We start from the raw sequence: 18,784 nt of genomic DNA, 5'->3' as shown, positions 1-18,784 counted from the left end.
TGAGTAGTGGGAATTTTAGTTAATGTGGCAGAGAAGTGTAAGAAATGTTTTAAGGAAGTAAAAACTGGGTGGTGCTCTAATCTGTGCTGGGACCAGAACAGGTGTTATCAATCAGCCCCACTTGGCATCTGCATCACATGTTACGTGATCTGAGGGTAACCAAGCTCTCTCTGACTTTCAGAGAGATGGCTGTCATCTTCCCAATAACTCTGTCCCTTTGTGGGTATTATCACTTTTCTTGTTGGTTAAAGGTTTGGGTGGATTATCCAATCAGATTGTAGCTTTCTTGTCCCTGTCCTGCTCTAGGAAAACTCTTCCCCTTCATCTTGATTCCTATTGGATTCTAATTACTCTTAGTAATTAGCAATTAGAAAAAATGCTTAATTGAATTAGTAAAATAGAGGAATCAACGAGGGTCAGCTCCATTTCTCATTTACTCACTAAGGTATAAACTTAATCCCCCAGTTCAAGTCATCTCATTGCACCCAGCACTTCCAGGAATGAATGGAAGAGTATGAGGAACAGCCAGAACTCTGGAAACCCACTTGGCTTTCATTTTTTTAAAGCAATCGGGGTTAAGTAACTTGCTCAAGGTTACACGGCCAGTTATTTCTGGGTGCGGTGCTGAGTGTCTGAGCCCGGGATTTGATCCAGGTCATCCCGACACTGGAGCTGGTGCTCTTACTCACTGAGCCACCTGGCTGCCCCTAAGCAATTGGGGTTAAGTAACTTGCTCAAGGTTACACGGCCAGGTGTTTCTGGGTGGGTGCTAAGTGTCTGAGTCCGGGATTCGATCTCCAGGTCATCCCGACACTGGAGCCGGTGCTCTTACCTGCTGTGCTACCTGGCCGCCCCCACTTGACTTTTATTATAGAAGATATGGCTTCTCTACAAACTGGATATTACTTCATTTTGTCGCCTAAACTCTGTATCACTGGGGTCCCTACCAAGCTCTGTCCTGGTAACCTCTAACTTCCATCTTGCTTGCTGCCTCAGTTTCCAATCACTCCTGGTCTACTTTACACCATGTTCAGGTCTGGGTCAGATCTGAAAGGGTATGTGTCCTCTATATTAACATTTTCGCCCAGATAAGTGACTGGAAGGCATGGGTGGTATGGCTGCCTTGTATTTGCCATTTTTCTTCTCCCCTTTGTAGTCACTTTCCAAAGTCTCTGCACTCCTCCAATAGTTTTTTGCCCTTCATTCTCAAAGAGGAACATCAGGAAGGAGATGTCATGACTTGCAAGTGAATTGGATTTAAGTGAGAGAGAGCTGTGCAAAGTCACCAGCCTCACCCTCCAATTGCTAAGATTCTCTTCCTCTGTCCTGTACCCATATCCAGCTACAAAAAGACAACTATCAGCAAAATAAGGGTACTGGAATGGCTTTTCAGTGTCCCTCAAAACATACCACATAGGAGGCTGCAACTCCATCTTTAATCACCTTGTATATGAACCTGGAAATAGCAACTGATATCACCCAGAAATAGCCACAGAAAATAATGACTAATAATGACCTGTCCCCAAGAATCAAACTATCCTTATGGCAATGTCATCTAGAAAGAACTACTATAAAGAGAGACCTTATGAGGAGTCACTGCTCATCTGTTTGATTCCTACAACTAAACTGTTATTGTCCCTGAAGCCTATGCTCTTTCAACAAGAAGTTGTATTTGCTTAATTAAAAAGTCAACTCAATAAGGTGCTTGTCCTGAAAAAGCAATAAATATGCCACTACCACTCTGTCCAATTGCCCATAAATTACATTATATATATTCAACTAGAGAAAAGTGGCTGTTTTAATTTCTCCTAAGGACATCACAGATTTGTTTGGGCTTTCTGTATTTATAGAAGAAATTTCAGTGATGCCCAGGGCACTTCTGAAAAGGATGATCTTCTTTGGACTCCAGGATAAGCATCCAGGCACCTCTGGTCATATGTTGTTCCCATCCTAGAATTTCTAAAATTGAAGGCTTAAAGAGAAGCTTAAAGGTCACATAAGCCCTTTAGTTATCCATGCTGTCTTAAAATGGCAGAAGTCTCCTTTTTCAGCTAAAAAAAAGAAAAAGAAATGTTCTGCCTATCTTTTTATTATGCAATAAAATCCGTTCTTTTCCCCTTATAAAATGCTTAGACTAGTCATGCCAAGTCACAATATTAAATATAAACATGGCCCAGCCTCTCACGATACAGAATAAAAAGGAAAATAATTAAGTACTTACTGTGTACAAAGTACTGTGCTAGAAATGATAGAGAAGATACAAATCTTCACTAAGATGTGATCTCTTGCTTCAAGCAGTTTGCGGTCTGGAAGGGATATCAGACACCACTACAGATAACTGAAATACACAGTATTCCATGGTAAGGACATTAGAAAGTTACAATACAAAGTGCTATGTTGAATATCAAGAGGGAACATAGTTACCAAACCAAGGCTTCAAAGAGTAGGTGACATTCGAGATGGGCTTGAAAGTAGAGTTGTTAAATGGTATGTGTGTGTGTGGGGGGGGGTACGCTCATGTGTGTGCGTCTGTGCATGATGGACTTCTTTGGTATTCAGGTGAAGGGGATGGCCCCTTCTTTTGTTATACTTGTTCAGTAATGTCAATTCTTTATGATCCCATTTTGGATTTTCTGAATAGAGATATTTGGATATTCTGGACAGGAGTGATTTACCATTTCCTTCTCCAGCTCATTTAACAGATGAGCAAATGGACACAAACAAGGTGAAGTGACTTGCACAGGGTCACACAGCTAGTAAGTGTTTAAGGCCAGATTTGAATTCAGGAAGATGAGTTTTCCTGACTTCAGGCCCAGCACACTATCCACTGCACATAAAGCAAAATGCATAGAATAAGAAAAATAGTCATAATTATATTGAATTACAATGTGATTTTAATAATTATAATGTGACTAAAAATACATAACATAATTATACTGACATGAAGTTATTCTTTTATTTTTTTAAGTTCAAAGACCCCAGGTTAAAAACCCTGCTTTAAACGAGTGGTAGAAATGCAACAAGTGAAGAGTAGGGACGAAAGATTCCAAACCTAGGGAAAAGACTGGGCAAAGCCCAGGAATTGTGGGAGAACAGTGTGTGTTCTGAAATCGAGAAGTCTAGTGTGAAGCAAGGACTGCAAGGAGAGCATTAATATGAGAAAAGCCAGAGAAAGGATAGACAATTATGTGAGACTATGGAGGAATTCAAATGCAAAGCAAAGTAATGTAAACTCTGATTGGCAAAAAATGTAGAATAATTGAAGATTTTCAAGTGCAGGAGTAGTATGACCATTATACACTAAAAACATTATTCTGAGAGTAGTATGATGGATAGTTTGGAGGAAACTTAGAGAGACCATTGCAGTAATCCTGATTGTGCGATGGGGTATGGTAAGAAAGGCCTATGATAGAATGGTAGAAATTGGAATAGTAAGAAATAGAGAGCAGATTTGAGAGATGTTTCAGAGTTTAAATCAATAGGACTTGGAAATTCAATAGACCTGAGAGGCAGCATCAAAGATAATAAGGCTATAAACAAAAGACAACTGAATGAATGGTGATGTCCACATGGAAAAGCGAATGAAGTCTTTGGGAAGTAGCAGCCACTAGAAATAACATTATGGTCAATGATACATCTCCCACTGACTGTAGAGAAAAGTCCAAACTCCTTAGCCTAGCAATGAAGGTCAGGAAAAATCTGGCCCCTCTAACTCCATCTCCAGCTAATCTTCTACTTTCATTTAGTTGAAATGACAGGGATGGAAAATGGGAATTAGACTTCTGATTTCATTGGTATAGGGAAAGGCCAGTTGAAAAACTCCCTCTATCAAGGCAAATTGGTACCTTGTTTGAAATGTGTAGACAGAGAGCTATGACTAGAGCACCAAGAGGGCGTGACTTTGCCTAGAGCCACACAGCCAGCAAGTTTCAGAAATGGGATTTGAATGCAGGTCTTCCTGGCTCACATGCCAGCCCTCTATTCAATCTGAGCAAATCTACTTTCTTTTTCTTTTCTTTTTTTTTTGGAGGGGGGAAGGTAGGGTAATTGGGGTTGAGTGACTTGCCCAAGGTCTCACTGCTAGTTTTTGTGTTAAGTGTCCGAGGCCGAATTTGAATTCAGGTCCTCCTAACTCCAGGGCCGGTGTGCTATTTACTGAGCCACCTATCCACCCCAGAAAATACACTTGCCCATCCCTCCTCTTACTCATCTCTTCCTACAACTGCTCCTGGCCACCCCCAAGCTGCAACATTTTCCCTCAAATAGCTGACCAAGGAAGTCACTAAATAAAAGAGCAGATATCACCTCAGGTCTAAAAGATGCTGCCTCCATGGAAAGTTGCACACATAGAACTTAAAAGAACCAAGAATTTTTGACACTGACTGCAAGATAAGAAAGAAGCAAACTGTGAGACCCAGAAACATAGAATCTCAGTGCTAGAAAAGACCTTACAGGCCACTTAGTCCAAGTTGTACCTTAATAAAAATCCCCACTACAAAATCCTCAACAAGAAGTCATTTAGCCTTCGATTAAAGACCATCTCCAATGAGGGGAAACACACTGCTACAAAAAAGCACTTTGAGGTGCTAAAAATTTTACTTAAATCAAGTCAAAATTTGTCTTTCTACAAGGTCCACCCATTACTCCTGGTTCTGTCCTTTGGGTCCATGCAGAACAAATCTGATCCCTCTTCTTACTGGATGATCCTTAAAATAACTGAAGACAGCAGTTATGACCTCCCCAAGCCCTATCTAGATCAAGCCTTTCCCCATTCTTCTAGTCACCCTCCTATGGGTTCTCTAGATTTTCTAAAATACAGCCAAGGATTAAACATGATGTTTCGGATGTGGTTTGATTGGGGTTAATACATCCATGGTTCTGGATGCTCTTACTCTCTGCATCTTCTTCCAACTTAAAATTTAAATTCTAAGTCAATTATTTAAAGCTTAGAGTTCTTTTTTCCCATTGGAATATTATAAATGGTAATCAGTTCTCTTAGCAGTAGTGGCACTGAAATATTATACATTTTCAATGAAAAAAATAGATGACCATAGGGCTAAAATATTAGAGGCAGTAAATGATAGAACTGAATGACTCGAAAGGGAAAAAAAAGGCAAGATTATTTACAAGAAGTTAAGGATCTATGGCCTATGCTTGGCTTTCCTTTTTCCCAAATGGGTGTCTTAGTAACACTATTTTCACACTTATGATGAGGAACCTCTTTTGTTTCTCAACTGTAAGTAAGAGAAGGGAAGAGACATTTCCTGAAATAACTGGGCAGAAATTCAAAAAGAGAAGACTGAAGGTAGTTACAGAAGATGTGTTTGATTGCCTGAGGTGGATTTAATGGAGTATTGAACAGTCAAAGACAGAGGACAAAGGGGGTGAAATGAAGAATATAAATTATTTATTCTCTGGAAGGAAAAAGAAATATGAGGGTAGTGATGGTGAACACTGGCCAGATAGTCACCCATGCTGCCTTTCAAATGGCGCCTTTGGTTCAGGACAACTCGCATTTTGTCCAGGAGAAAGAAAATTACGAGGAAGGAAAATAGTGGACTATCCTAATGGAAGGTGAAGTAAGTAATATTAAACCAGCCATTTATAGACAAATATTATTTCCATTCATAATAGCTGACTTAAATGTCAAACTTTAAAGTTTACAAAGCACTTGGTACACATTAACTCATTTGATCCTGACAGGGGTTGTCTCCTGTTTTCCTGATCTATATCTTGCCATTGGACCCAGATGACTCTGGAGGAGAAAGTGAGGCTGGTGACTTTGCACAGCGCTTCCTCACTTAAATCTAATTCACTTGCATGTCATGGCATCACCTTCCTGATGTCACGGTCCTCTTTGAGAATAAAGGACAAACAGCAGCAGCAACTGATCTTGACAACAACTCTATGAGGTAAATGCTTCTTCAGTTCTTATTATCCAGATTTGACAGAAGAAAAATTAAGGCTAAGAAAAATGAAGCAACTTATGTAAAGCCACATAAGCTGAGGCCCCATCCCCAAGATTACTCAACATTTTAGTCAGTCCTAACAGAGGTACTTCCTTCTCCTCCCCTTACATAATGCTCTGCTATAGAAAACCAAGGGGTAGCTACCAAGTGGTACAGTAGATAGGCCACTGGTCCTGGAGTCATGAAGAGCTGAGTTTAAATCACATCTCAGACACTAGCTATATGACCCTGGGCAAGTCACTTAACCTCTGCTTGCCTTAATCCAATTGGAGAAGGAAATGGCAAATCATTCCAGTATCTTTGCCAAGAAAACTCCATGGGCAAGTTAATGGAGTCATGAAATGCTGAACATGACTGAACAATAACAACATAGAAAACCAGCTCTACAAGCCATGTTACTTTCCCATGTTTTCCTCAGGTGGTATAAGCTAAAAATGCTACAGGAGTTTTGAGAACGAAATTTAATAATAGACTGGAAATAAATCTCCCAAGCCTCACACTGAGTCAGAGCATTGATTCTGCTTCTAACTACCTGATCCACAAGGACAATGATTTAGCAAGTGCAGGGGGAGTCTCCTGACATTTTCAGGTTGATTTTCAGATTTCCTTGAATCCATATATAAACCTAGACTAGTGATTATGACTTTAAAAATAGTTGCAGGGCCAATGTTCCCTGAGCCTAAAATATAATAGTCCTGGTGAAATATCTCATTCTTTTCCTCTCCTTTCTAGTTCCCTTCTGACTTAACTTTCATGAGCATCTGTGTCCATGGGGAAAGAGAAGAGTATGTGTGTTGCAGGTAGATGACCATGAGGTTTGGAGAGTAAATAACAAACTGAAATGACCATGTGGCCAAAGCAGCTAAGACCAGCACAAGTAGGCAAAAGGAAATGGGCTGCAGTTTAATGTGTTTAGAGATGACTTTGCCAGACTAAGCCAGATGTCGAAGGCACAGACAGGTCAATATTTCCTTCTTGTAGGTCCCTCTAGAAATAGTTGAATTCCTAATCTTTGATCATAGAATGGAGAAAATATATATTTACCGGCTTAATAGAAAGGTCCAGGACATTTTAATCTTCTCTTATTTGTGCCTTTACTTCTTAATTCATTTTTAGATTGGTCATCAAAGAATATCTCTCCCACACAACCCTCATGGTCTTTGAATTTTCTTCTTAAAAAACTGTGCATATTTTTCCACAACTGAAAGTCAAATTCTTTTTTTTTTTAATTTATCAGGATATAAAATTGTTTTAGTAATTTTTAAAAAATGGGTCAGTGTAGCAGCAAGCACCCCAAGCGTCCTCAGGGTTTGCAGCTACCACAGGTTCTTGGATCTGCTTTGCTAAAGGAAAGCAACTCAAAATGGGTTAACAAGCTTACTTTAATCAGTCAGACATATATTGTTTACCTTGTTCAGGAGAAAAGGTCAGCACCCTGAATCTCAAAGTATACAGGCATAATTATCAAGACAGAAACATCAAGTAGACAGATTTCCAAACTGTCCAACCATTACATCCATACCCAGTCAACATCTGGGTTTCCACATTCTGGGTTTTTCAAAGCCCGGGGACTCTCAACAACGGCTTCCCAGAATTCAGATCAAATCACAGAACATTTCTCAAAGTGAGTCCCAAAACAAAGCTACACATCAGGGCTTATATAGCCTTCTCCTGGCTCAGAGAATGTAACAACCTTATTGACCCACTGGCCAATCAAAAAGTATCTACTGAAAAACAAGCCTCCCTCCCCAGGCTTCTGGTGCACTTTAGCCTAGGGGCAGGGAAGATCTTTAAAATTTACATTCGCATTACAGTCAGGTCAGTCAATGTAAGAAATCAATTTCTGAAGCAAGGCCAGACAAATGTGGAAAGACAGAGTTGTTATGTGTCCTTCATTTAATGACATCACAAATGAGCGATGACTTGCATGTTGCTGTTACTTGTCCTTCATTCTCAAAGAGGACCAATGACATCATGGAGTGATGTCTTGACTAAAGAGCAAATTGGATTTAAGTGAAGCAGAGCTGCAACAAGTCCTCTGCCTCACTCTTCCTTCCAGAGTTGTCAAACTCCACTGGCAAGATGAAAGTCAAGATGAATGGCAATGACCCAGGATGCAGTGGATGGTCTTGGTGTCTTCCATATCTTGACGAGTTTTAAGCACTCTGCAATGGTTGTTTCAATGGCCTTCTTGGCCTTTAGAACAAGCTGTTCTTGTCCACCTGTTCTGCCTTTAAAGCCTGGTGGTCATGCTCAACCTGGTTTAGCTCATCCGTGGATATGATTTACTGGGGTATGACTGCTGCACATGCTACAGCTCCTTGGAACCACAGCTGAGAGTTGGGTGAGAGGTGGACACCAAAGGTAAGCGAGCAGATCTGAGAAAGGGTGCTAGTCCTCCCTGAACACATCACTTTGACTGGCTAAGAAGGCCTGAGATCCAGCCTCATTTTTACCAGAAACTAGCTGTGTGACCTTGGACAAGTCACTTCCTTTCTGTGGGCCACAGGTACCTATGGAGTGAGACAGTAGATAGATTTTGAGATAGAGTAGATCTTAGAAGGGTTCTAGTTCAACCCTTTCATTTTACAAATGACATAAATGGAGTCCAGAGAGGTGAAATCATTTGTCCAAAGTCACATTAGTGTCAGAATTACTGACTATTCCCCTGTTCCTCTGACCTGTTTTTCCCATGGCATTATGACCTCTGTGCTCTAAGTCTATGATCCAATCACTTCCAGGTGCTTTTGCAGCTCTGATATTCTTTGAAATCTGGATTAGAAAGGAGCAGATTACATCGGGGTAGTGCAAGATCCTTGCTGCTCTTGCTTCTCACCCCCAAGGCTTTCTCAATTCTCCTACCTGTCACCATCCCTGAGGAAGTGGATGTGGTAGAAGTAATGCTTCCCTACCGTGTAGGTGGACTGAGCTAGTTTCTCCCAGGCTTCTGCCACATGAGCTGAGCCAGGGAAGCTGTCTCCAAAGATGATGGGTCCTGGAGCCTAAGGCTTCAGCCATTAATGAAGCTTCACAGTCCCCTAGTGCATAAAAAAGTCAGCCTACAAGGACTCACCCCCAGACTTGACAGAAGCTTCCCTGACGTATGAGTCAACACACTTCTCTGATCAGATGTTTCCAAATGAAGACAAGGAGGGCTGCCCCAACCCGCAACAGCCTCCTATTACTGTTAAATAGCCTTTCCAGGTTATGACTTAGTAAACGTATATTTTTTTGTCAAAAGTTAGAAGTGTCTCATTTAGTTCCAATTCAGAAACTGAATGACCAGGCAGCCTGACCCATAACAAGAGATGAAAGAAAAAAGAAGTCAGAGAAACTTAAATTAGTCCACTTGAACACTTAATTGTAACACTGATTTAGTGAAGAACAGTAGTGGAAAATAAGAGCTGAAATCAGGGTTGTGGATATTACTGTGGATATCAACCAACCATGATGACCTAGAAGTCCATTACTATAAATAACTGAATCTCCCTTTAAGTCATTGAAATCAGAATCCATGCTAAATTAATAAATTGGACAATTAAATTCACTAAACATTTGCTGAAGACCTACTATGTATACTCTCCTGTGCTTGGCTTTGGGGTGGAGAGTGGGGAAGGGTACAGGTGGTAATTAACCACATATGTGAGAAATAGTGTGATTTAGTAAAGAATACTGAACCTGGAATCAGTAGAGGCCTGGGTTCAGATTCCAAATTCAACACTTACCATGTTACCGTTGGCAAATTTCTTCAACCCTCTGGAGCTTTAGTTTTCTCATCTTTTAAATGTGGAAAAAAATATCTGTGTCTTATAGGTTGATTTTGAGAATCAAATTTTCTGATCTGTAAAATGGGGATAAAAATATCTGTAAATATCTCAAAGGGTTGTTGAGTATCAAATAAGATAACATATAATTTTTTTTTACTTTCCTTAGTAATAATTTCATCCTTCAAAATGTAGAGAAACCAACAAGGAAATTCTATTCTGTATCTGATTCTAATTTAAGAACTAGTTTTTGCAATGGGAATGAGAGGAACTCTGAGGAAATAGTGACCCCTTCCTCCTAGAGTTTGTGTTAGAAGAGGGGAAATACTGCCATACTCCAAAATGCATCCTAGATTTTGAAAAAAGCAATGTGCAAAGAGTTCACAGGAAAGATAGGTGGTATCATCCTTGGAAGTATGGGAAATGCTCAAGAATAAAATTTTGACACAAAAGCAAATTTTTTACTTTGTTTTCCCATATTCAGATATTCCATCATGGTGAATATTACATTGTTTTGTTACTGTTATATTTCTGTTTCAGTTTTTCTTTTCCTTGTTCTGTGCTGCATATGTCAGGCTTATTGCATCTCCAAGGAAAAGGTTGACTAATTGCAGTCCTAAAGTCATTTAAGTGATGAAACATCTTCTAGAAGACATTTAGGGCCTCACCACTAAGTGAGAGAGAGAATTTATTACCCACCCACCTCCCCAATGTCCCACAAACGAGTTCCTCCTTAAAAGGTATTAAATTTCTCCTTGAGATTTGACTGACTGATGGAGCTTGCTGCTCAGGTACATACCAAAGAACCAGGACACAAGGATCTTGAGCCCCTTCCCTGAAGAGACAATACTGGGAAGTTACACTCAGCAGAATTTTGGGAAAACACCTCTTCCTAGCCCTGAATACTCTTCCTCTGTTATGGCCAAGTAGACCTCTTTGTGTTAACTGTTAGATGGATTTCTAACACCTAATTTTGTTTCAGTTTTGGACCTAAATCTCCACAGAACAGACCCAAGTCACAGCTAAGCTATTACAAATCCTTGTAAGGTATGTTATCATGAAGGTTCCTTTCATGTATGGATTGAACTTAATTACTTAAGTTCCTTCTAATTCTGAAAATCTGTGATTCTATGTTTCATATACTATAAAGTGTTATATAAATATCAACTATTATAAAGAGAGGAAACAGTTGACGTTGAAAGGGCTAGATAAAGATAAGAACTCAAGGAAAGATTCGGTTCAGTCATTTTTCAGTCATGTCTGACTTCATTGAGGGTTTTCTTGGCAAAGATACTGTAGTGATTTGCCATTTTCTTCTCCAACTCATTTTACAGATGAATAAACTGAGACAGAAAGGGTTAAGTGACTTGCCCAAGGTCACACATCTAATAAGTGTCTGAGCCCATATTTGAACAAAAGAAGAGTCTTTCGGACTCCACACCTGGCACTTTCTTCACTGTGCCCTCTAGTTGCCTCCTAGGGAAAGATAAGCTATACTATTGATAGGGCTATGAATTGGTCTAGCCATTTTGGAAAGCAATCTGGAATCATTTTTTTTAAGTGGCTACAATGTTCATACCCTTTTACCCCCAAACCCTGCTGCTTAGAGGTCAAAGACAGAAAGAGGGTCCAATCTACACCAAAATATTCACTTTTTGTGGTAGTGAAGAACTAAAAACAAAGTAGATGGACATTTGTAAAGGAATGACTAAATTACAGGATAAGAACATAATGGAACAATTCTGTGCTATAAGAAATAATGATTATGAAGACCACAGAAAAGCGTGGGAAGACTTATATAATCTGGAGCAAGGTGAAGTAAGCAGAACCAGAAAAACAATATACACAATGGCTATGACAATGTAAAATAAAAGAATGAAAGAAGAAACTAAATACTCTTATAATTGCAATGATCAGTCTTGGCCCAGAGAAGAGACAAGAAAATGTACCTTCCTTTCTTCCTTACAAAAGAAAAGAATTATGAGTTTAGCTCATTAAATATCCTGAAACTTGTTTGAAGTGTTAGTTTTACTGAACTTTTTTTCTTTTTCTTTTTTCTTTTTGTTGTTATAAGAGATGGTTCTATGAGTAGGGGTCAAGGTATATAATCTAAACTGAGTGTGATATTAAAATATATCAAAAAAATTTTAAGTGCCAGGCGTTATTGCTAAGAGCTATTTCCTTCCCTCCAAGAGCTTCTTCTACATTAGGAGGGGTTAAGATTTACTTTTGTTTTAATTCTTAAGCCTTAACTCTACCTGTTACTTCTAATTCTTGCCTGTGCCTCTCTCCATGTGGTTCCTGCAGACTTCCTCATACACCCACAGTGTCTCAGCCAAAACAAGAACATGCATTCTGGCTCTACAATTAGCTAGTCACCCAAACTCTGGGTATACATACATTCAACTCCCCCAGCTAGACAATGACATTAAAATACACCTACAACATGTACTTCTGCCATTTCCAAATATAAGGACAAAGGATAAATGCCGCCTGTTGGAAGTAGCATCAAGACTCAGTACCCTGAACTTTGTAGGCAGTCGGATATCATTTATGAACCAAGCCTAGTTCTTATTGAAGGATGTGGTAGGTAAAAGCAGGATCTTGTAAGTAGAAAGAGTAACAGGAGTCAGAGACCCTGGATACCAGTCCTGCTGCATCACCTTGGGTAAGTAACTTAACTTCTTAGCCTCAGTTTTTCTCTCTGTAATACCACTTCTACTTGCCTCACAGGGTGGTCCTGAAAATAAAATGAAGTAATGAATGTAAAATCATTTTTAAAAAACCATAAGATACTGCTCGAATGAGAGGATTTATGTATAAAATCATTTTTTAAAAATATAAAATGATGTTCAAATGAGAGGATTTATATATATAGACCCTCCCACTACTTGACTGTCATTGAAGACTTGGAAAATTGTGCCACTGGGAGCCATGTTGGACCTGCATGAGCAGAGGAAAAGCAACAGATATTTATTAATAATTAGTTACATTGCAATGATGTCTCAGAATGGAGAGAAACATAGAATAAGAAAGGCAGTGTTTAACAATGTAGAATGTAATCTTCTTGAGGACAGGGGCCATTTTGGTTTCACTTTGTACCTGAAGTATCTTCGGAGTCTACCACAGTGAATACCTTTCATGGAATAGGTATTTAAGAAATGTTTGCTGGCTGGGTGCTTAAGAGCCTAACATGAGCAAGGGTATGGATTAAATCAGACATTCTCCAAGGTGAGGGGTATGAGGCAGGTAGGATAATTAAGGATTTACATTTATAGATAAATCAACTTAGGCAGTCACTCCTCCCCAATGAAATCCAGAGGAGAAGCAGAAAATGAAATTCTAGTTGTCAATTTTACCATCATTTCTCCTAGCTCCCATGTGGCAAACAAATGAATAATAATCAGGCCCTTTCCTCTACATACAAAGATGACTTTGCTAATTTTGAACAAACTATTGCTAAGTCCACTGAAGCTGAAGTTCTGTGCACGCTCCCTGTTCTGCATACAAACATGGGGTTTGTATTTTATTTTGTCCTAAGGAATCTGGCCTTTAATAAAGAAGGGCTAACATAGGCTGATTTGTTAAATGCCCACCCTGGTACCCTAGGGATGATTTTACTTTAGTTCAGGCTATGGCTCAAGTTTCAAAAAGAAAGAGAGTGGGGAACAAAAAGGTATTCAGTATACAATAACAATCAGGTATGGGACAAGTAATTCATTCCTATATGTGAAATGAAAAAAAAAACCACAAAACACAATGCAAATTAACAGAAAAACTTAAATAGGCTTTAATAATTTAATTTATACCTATTGTTATAATCTTCTGAGAGGCAAATACTTAAATCTCCTTACAGTAAAACAATTTGCAGTATTGCTAATTAGACATTTTATATTTCACCTTGGCTTTATGCAGTCCAAACTACTCCTGATACATAGGCAGGCTTGGGGTAATGAACGTAAGGGCTAAAGTTGTTCCTGAGGAATCCTCTCCTATTGCCATTTAGATGAACCCCAGAAGGATCACTGAACCACTTGAACTCACACATCTTAGAAGAGGTACTCATTTGGTCAAGTTCAAGAAATAAAAATCACAAAAGGAGCAGCCCAAACCAGGGTCAGATTTGTCTAGGCAGCATATATGTTTTAAATACCATTTGTCCATGGCTAGGCATAGAGGGTAGAATAGGGCAAGCCCCCTTCCCCACTGTCTCTGAAGCAACACAATACAGTACTAATAAGATTTGCACCCCAGAAATGAATAGAAGGCTGATAGATGGCTGATCCCTTTTATAATCCAATGAGTTATCAGTTCTTCCAACATTGAAGTCAATAAGAGAATCATTCATCACCTCAAAGTGTGAGCCCTTTAACCCTGAGTCACACAAGGCTACACACAGGTCCCAAAGTTCAGAACCAGGAAGGACAAGTGACTATGAGCCATATCAAAGCCCCTGTAGACTACTCCTCCTAACAACTCTTCAATGTCAACCAAGATTAACTTCCTCTGGCAGGGATCAGGAGCATCACACAACTAATATGTCCCCTGGTGTTAACCATTTCAGCAGACACTAAAGTATTCCTACTAGCAACAACAAAAGCAGAAAAACCAGGAAGTCAGAGAACCAAGAGCTGTCCTGTAGTGGGTAATAAATGACCCAAAGTTGAAAAGTAATTGGAGTTCCTGCTATCTGTCCTTGGACCAAAATCCCTCAGAACATTTTTAATAGACTTGTTTCTATTCAATGAGTAAAACTTAACAATTGTGTTTCCATCAACTACCCTTCCAGCCCTACTGTCAGACTAAAGGAAAATAAATGGTCCAATGCTGTAGTTTACAAAATCTTAGAAGAAGAAAATTCCTTTCTTCTTATTCCAGCATCATTAAGAAATCAAACCTATGGATTCATTTAAAGGGAATCCTACATTCTAGGACTTTCCTGGACCAGCAACAATTGTTCCTGTTTTTTCCAGCTCACCATTCTCAAGCCTACAACAGGAATCAGTAACTCATCTAATGTCACCAAGAGGAAAAAGAATTTTTGTTGGATTTGTAAGTGCACTTGTCTTGGATCCCAGTTCTGACCTTAATTCACTAAATGACCCTGAGCAAGTCACATCATCTCTAAGAGTCTCAATTTATTTCCCTGTGAGATCAAGGATAATCATATTCTCATTAGCTATCCCAGAGATGCCAGCTTCCTGGGCTGGAAAAATGACTCCCTATTTTCTATTATTTCCCAAATACTGCCTGGTGTGGTGCTCTTCTTAGAGCTTTTATGGGGGTAGCTGTGGGGAGAACTGTGCTGCATTGCTTCCTGTTCCACCATCTTGGCTGGTGTGTCCCCAAGGGCTGTTAGGAGCAAATTACTTTGTAAGCCATTGTTGTTGTTGTTGTTGCTGCTGCTGATGTATCGGACTCTTTGTGACCCCATTTGGGCTCTTTTTGGCAAAGATACTGGAGTGGTTTGCCATTTCCTTCAGCTCATTTTACAGATGAAGAACTGAGACAATCAGGGTTAAGTGACTCACCCAGGATCTCACAGCTATTAAGTGTCTGAGGTCAGATGGGGACTCAAATCTTCCTGGCTCCAGGCCTGGCACACTATCCACTGTACTACCTAGATGCCTTTGTAAACCTTAGTATACATATGATATTAAGATGTTTCAATTCTCATATGAAAAACTATGGGAGTCACCATTGTCACTCAAAGGAAAAAAATTCCTTCCAGATGTCACAAATCACAATAATCGAGGGCTATTGGCATTCATTGCACTGAAAGTATGCTGGGGTTAAGATGGTCAAGAGCACAACACAAGAGCACACATCTAGATCCTACCAAATTGAAACCCTATCAGGGGTGGGGAACCTACAACTTTGAGGCCACATGTGGCACTCTAGGCCCTCAAGTGCAGCCCTTTGTCTAAATCCAAACTTCACAGAACAAATCCCCTTAATAAATGGATTTGTTCTGTAAAACTTGGACTCAGTCAAAAGACTGCACCAGAGGACTTAGAAAGCCACATGTGGCCTCAAGGCCACAGATTCCCTATCCCCTGCACCTAGATCCTTAAACAGACAGATTAAGCCTTAAACTTTCTTCTCAGGAGTCCAGACCCAGAACTAGTCTCTCCTATCTTGTTTTACCAGTGTTTACATGATGTTTACCTCAGGGCTTTGACTGCACAATATTTTTATTTACATATTTTATATATTTACATTTTTATTTACATATCTCCCCATCCCTCCCCCAAACCAGGATGGATGCATTCTTGAAGTCATCTATCATTTCACTTTTTTGATGTGTTTTTGTTGTATTGTAGCTCCAAGAGCTCCTAGTACCAGTACTCATGTGCTATCCCAAAACTTGTAGAAAGGTTCTTTGTCTCCAATGACACTCAAAACCTATTATGAGAGGGGTCAAGATCCATGGGTGGGCTACCTATCACTGCATAGAGGATTTCTTAGTTCATGTTTAAATTAATTTATTGTCGTATTCCCCCATTACAGAAGCAGTTAGCTGGCTCAGTGAATAGAATTCTGGCAGCTTCAGATACTAGCTGTATGACCCTGGTGTAATGGCAAGCAAAGAAGCACTTAGTGCCTTGTTTCAGCTATTTAATTCTTTAGCACCTTGTTTCAGTTCAAGTTTCCTTTAAGCCTTGCCCATGATTATATAAAGTCTTTGTTAAGAAACAGAATTTGTGAACCCCACAGTGGGAGGAACCTGCTGATGAAACAGGAAGAGGTGGAACAGGGAGGAGCTAATGACAATATATATGGAGAAGCCCAAGCTGGGAAAGAGCAGAATTGAGAAGGGGAATTTTGTGGTGGTTAGGCACTCTGTTTATCTTTTCTGTTTGTGTTTTTGTTTGTGATACTTCATACAGAAGCCCTGGGACCTTACTGGAAGCCCTGAAAGAGGATTTTCTTGTCTATTTACAGAAGTCTTGGAGGAGGGTTTCAGAGATCCAGGGACTAGACTGATGATTTGTGTTGAGTTCTCAGACCTTGTATGTGGATCTATGTTGATCTCACAGGCAGATAGTGAATTGATGATGGTGCCGGCAATGTGCTTGAATGTTATCGTGGCTCTGTTAAGCTTTGTCTTCCCAGAAACAGAAACTGCAAAGGACTTGAGGTGGACTGGGCACTGTGAGCTTCAATATGGAACTGGATGAGGAACTGGACAAGGAGCTGAGAGATGCCTACCTTTGAATCCAGGTGACAGTTGGGTAGATTCAGGCAGGAGCTGGGACCATGGAAGAGGGACCATGGAATCTGAGAGCCAGCCTCGAGTCAAGATGAAAAGATCTCTTCTTGGGTACTTAATGCTACCTGAAAAGATCATGATTAACTGTGGCCTAGGGGTGGAAGAACTTTGTACTCTGTACCTTGTACCTCTTAAGGATGATTGAGTTAAGGATGACTGGAAACTAATCTCCAATTAAGAAGAAAGACTTTTTTTTTTAAAGCAACTGGGGTTAAGTAACTTGCTCAAGGTTACACGGCCAGTTATTTCTAGGTGTGGTGCTAAGTATCTGAGCCCAGATTTGATCCCCAGGTCATCCCGACACTGGAGCCGGTGCTCTTAACTCGCTGTGCTCCCTGGACACCCGAAGAAAGACTTTTCGACTGAGAGATTAAGGCAATGTGACCTAGGGGTGGAGAACTTTGACCTTTGTACTTTGTGTCACTTAAGGAGGCTTGCTCCTTAAGGATGATTGATTTAAGGACTTACTGGATGATATTTTTTAAACTTTAAAACTATGTGGCCACTTTGGTGAAAACAATATGGCCACTTTAGTAATAAGTTGTTATGTTATAACATGGTGAATGCTGTACTTTGGTTTCTGTGAATGTTTTGCTTTAATTTACTGCTGAATATATAGAGAGTTCACTATACTATGTGATCATAACCTTAAAGCTGTTCACAGCAGCAGTCCTCTGGAAAGCTGCTCATGGTTGGCTTTATACCTGAGCAAGTCACTTAACCTCTGTCTGTCTCAGTTTCCTTAAGTGTAAAATGGGAATAATAATAGCACCTGCCTCCCAGGGTTGTTTTGAAGATCAAATGAGATAATATTTGTAAAGTATTTAGGACAATGCCTGGCATATAGTAGATACTTAATAAATGCTTGTTCCTTTCCCTTTCTTCTTGCCTATGGAGTCACAACCAGAACTTGTGTCCCCTTTCTTGTATGACCAATGTCCATATAATATTTGCCCATAGGATTCTCCCCCAGTATTTTTTATCTATATATCTCTACAATAGAATGCAAGTTGTTCAAGGGTAGTAACTCTCTCATCTTTGTTGTTGTGTTCTCCATGTCTATCACAGTGCCTCAAACACATTAAGAAATGTTTATTGAATAAATGAATTAATGAATGAATGATCATGGTGGAGGGAGTCAACAATGAGGGGGTTAGGTGACAAATCTGTTATTTTACAACTCTTTATTTTGTTTGCCAAAATAGCATATTATAGTATGCCAACTCTGTATAATACACATTAGCTTCTAATAGGTATCATCAATTTAGAATTGGAAGAGGCTCAGATCAAACCCTTCAATTTATAGATGAAGCCTAGAGAAGTTATGATTTGCCAATGTCACCCAAGTCATCAAGTATCAGAGCTGGAATTTAAAACCAGGTCATCTGGCTCTATGGGCAACAAGGGGACACAGAGGATAGAGTGCCAGCCTAGAGTCAGGAAGTCATCTTCCTAAGTTCAAATCTGGCCTTGGACACTTACTAGCTGTGTAACCCTGGCCAAATCATTTAACACTGCTTAACTCAGTTTTCTTCTCTGTAGACTGAGATGGAGAGAGAAATGGCAAACCACTCCAGTATCTTTTCCAAGAAAACTCCCAAAAAGGTGTCACAAAGAGTTGGACGTGACTGAAAAGCTTCTAAACAATATCTGACTCTATATTTGGTACTCTTTCTGCTATACTCATATCTATCCCATCTGTCATCCCTTGCTGGTACCCCTTTGCCCACTAAAGGATTAGCCTGCCCCTGACATGTACTATGCTACTTCCCCTTCCC

Source organism: Petaurus breviceps, unplaced genomic scaffold, assembly GCF_028583685.1.
Source record: "Petaurus breviceps papuanus isolate PSGF00001 unplaced genomic scaffold, PetGlider_PUasm1.0 229, whole genome shotgun sequence".
NCBI lineage: Eukaryota > Metazoa > Chordata > Mammalia > Diprotodontia > Petauridae > Petaurus > Petaurus breviceps.
The sequence above is the reverse complement of the archived record's forward strand: the minus strand, read 5'-3'. Positions refer to the sequence as shown.